This window comes from Octopus sinensis, linkage group LG15 (genome assembly GCF_006345805.1).
Source record: "Octopus sinensis linkage group LG15, ASM634580v1, whole genome shotgun sequence".
Lineage (NCBI taxonomy): Eukaryota > Metazoa > Mollusca > Cephalopoda > Octopoda > Octopodidae > Octopus > Octopus sinensis.
In genome coordinates this window covers 54969760-54973077 of record NC_043011.1, presented here as the reverse complement: position 1 = coordinate 54973077, position 3318 = coordinate 54969760, and the positions used below count along the sequence as shown (strand labels likewise).

The 3318-nt window shown below is 32.9% G+C and overlaps 1 protein-coding gene across 2 annotated transcripts in view; it reads left to right on the top strand.

Annotated features, from left to right (window-relative positions):
* Window positions 1-1113, top strand: part of LOC118766362 — a 2822-nt gene extending 1709 nt beyond the window's left edge. For both annotated transcript variants that reach the window (XM_036509758.1, XM_036509757.1), the window contains exon 2: window positions 1-1113. This exon is cut by the window's left edge. The gene's annotated coding sequence lies outside the window, so the exon portion shown is untranslated.
* The last annotated feature ends 2205 nt before the right edge of the window (window positions 1114-3318 follow it).

The following is a 3318-nucleotide window of genomic DNA, read 5'->3' as shown; positions in this document are numbered from 1 at the left end:
CTTAATAGTTACAATGTAAAATATTTTAATTCTCTTAACTCATGAGGAAAACAAATTTGATATCAATTTCTATGGTAAAATCTTTTGATTTATTATTATTGGATTAACACCAATAGTAGGTTTCTTTAGATGCAAGAGGGACTTTTGCAGGAAAGAGAAAGTCAATTTCATTTCCCCACATATATTGGTCTTTATCTTAATGATCTCAGCAGGTAAAAAGAAAAGTCAACTCCGACAAGATTTCAACTCAGAACGGTAGAATAGTGAAATGAATACTGGAAGAATATTAATTGACCTTCGAAGAAAAATTTTTTCGTATGCAGAAAAAAAAAATTTTAATTCCTCATGGCTCAATGAATGCATGTTCATATTTTAATCCGTTCCACTTTAATCCGTTTTGAATTTACTTTCTTTTCAAAGATTTCTTCTTCAGTTTTAAAGAAAATATATCGAGCATTCTCATCTATTTCTCTTCAAACTGAAATCACAAGGAATAAGGTATCAGAAAGAAATGAAAAATGATATGAGCTTGTATAAGGACTAGGGGAAAATATTTATTACTGGACACTTTTCTTGTTGCAAGAATAAAACAAGCTAATAAACATGTTCTCTACTTCCATGAAAAAGTTATAATAGTAGGTACCTATAAATTATAGGCTCTGTAAGTTAGTTACTCTTTATTGAAAATATATTAACACATAATGCTGTAATTTATCAACTACATTAAAAAGGAACATTGCAACTAAATTGCTGATCCAACATACAAATGAGTTGTCTTCACTAATTTGTATTTTCTAGCTGACATTTACACATTCTAATTGTGTTCTTTGTTCGGACAACAAATGAAATTTGAAATATATTCAAAATGAGAATGATAACATCAAAATTCATTCTTAATGGATGAAAAAACTTTTCCAGACCACATGGATTACATAAGGATGAATGACAGAATGGATTATATGACAACTAGCTTGTGATTGCCAAAGTATGGATTATAAGACAAGTAACGTATGGAATTTATGGTCATCAAAATGTGGAAGATGTGACTTTTAAAAAAATACTTTGTTTAACTTTTATGGATGTCAATTAAAAAGCTGTTACAAGTAAAGTTTTTAAAAAATCTTATGCTATATTCATTTGGGGATAATAATTACTCATATGTATTCTTGGGATATATATGATGTTGTCTCCAGTATTTATGATGATAATGACACACACAAAATTTGTATAAATTATATATGTATATATATATATATGTATATATATATATATATATATATATATATATATATATATATATATATATATATATATATATATATATGTGTGTATATATATATATATGTATGCTGGCCAAAATAAGTTTAAGACCAATGATGACAGTTCTGTTCCTTCATTAATATATTTTTAACAAAACTGTATAGAATTATTTTACTTTTTACCATATATGTAAAAGGAGTTGCTGTGTGGTAAGTAGCTTGCTAACCAACCACATGGTTCCGGGTTCAGTCCCACTGCGTGGCATCTTGGGCAAGTGTCTTCTGCTATAGCCCCGGGCCGACCAATGCCTTGTGAGTGGATTTGGTAGACGGAAACTGAAAGAAGCCTGTCGTATATATGTATATATATGTATGTGTGTGTGTTTGTGTGTCTGTGTGTGTTCCCCTAGCATTGCTTAACAACCGATGCTGGTGTGTTTACATCCCCGTCACTTAGCGGTTCGGCAAAAAGAGACCGATAGAATAAGTACTGGGCTTACGAAAAGAATAAGTCCCGGGGTCGAGTTGCTCGACTAAAGGCGGTGCTCCAGCATGGCCGCAGTCAAATGACTGAAACAAGTAAAAGAGTATATGTAGAATCTTTTTCTCTTTCAAATGATACAGGCATTTTATATCTTTCTACAATTTCAATAATTTTAATGCGCAATTAATTCAAATGTTTAAAAATTGTTAGCAAAATAAGTTTAAGATTGTACCAAGATTATGCAAATTAATAAACCAAATGGATTTATTGCACTCTTTTGTTTAATAATCGCATATTGTTACACATTGATTTGCTAAGGGAAAGCATCATAGTATCGGCCCAGTTACTAGATCAAAGATCATGTTGCTTCATCAGCAAAATGTGTTCTTCATGAACAAGCAATTAAGATGCACCAAAATGGCTTGTGTTCAAGCATGGAAGCTTTACCAAGCCACTGACCAATACAAAGATTGGCAAAGAATGGGCGCTCCAAGGAAAACAACAGTACAGCTGGATTGACCAAATCATAGGCTCTCTGAAGGTAACCGAATGCTAACAGCAGTGGACATTTGCAAGTAATTATCTGACATCAGCTTTATACCACAAATTGTTAGAAACCACTTAAAAGAATTTGGGCTGTTTGGCCGGATCACTCAAAAGAAACCGGTCATCTCTGAGATGAACCGGTGGAAGCAGATCAAGTTTGCTAAAAGCCATATTGAATGGATAGCGAAAGACTGGTCAAAAGTTCTTTGGAGTGACAAATCACGCTTCTGCATCTTTAGATCAGATGGAAAGACTTATCTTAGATGCCATCCACCTAAAGCGTGTCAAGAAAACGGTGCAAACAGGAGGTGGGATGGGGGAATGATGTAGGCCACATTCAGCAGCTTAGGTATTGGTCCAATTGTTAAAGTTGATGGCAGACTGAACAGTGTTGGCTATCTGCAATTAGTAAATGAAAATGTGCTGCCATATTTAAATAATCAGATGCCACCGGGATCTATTTTCCAGCAGGATGATTGCCCTGTTCATAAGGCTAGGAAAGTTTTGCAATATTTTGAGCGCAATAATATGGTGGTTGTTGAGTGGCCTCCTCAGAATCTTATAGAGAATTTAAGGAATTATGTTTCTAAAAGAGTTCATGCTAAAAAAAAACCAACAAATTTGTCCCAATTATATAGTTTTATTGAAGAAATATGGCAGAACATTCCAAGTAATTTTTGTGCTCACTTGTCAAACTCCATGTCCCATTGTTGTAAGGCCGTAATTGAAAATAATGGCTTTGGAACCGGATACTATTAATAAATTTTTGTTCGTTGATCATTTGTGCCATAAATTTTCAATTTAAACAAAATAATGTTGGTTTGGTCTTAAACTTATTTTGCCAACAATCTTAATCATTTGAATTAATTACGCATTAAAATTATTCAAATTGTACAAAGATATATAATACCTATATCTATATTTCTTTATTACCCACAAGGGGCTAAACACAGAGGAGACAAACAAGGACAGACATAGGTATTAAGTCGATTACATCTACCCCAGTGCGTAACTGGTACTTAATTTATC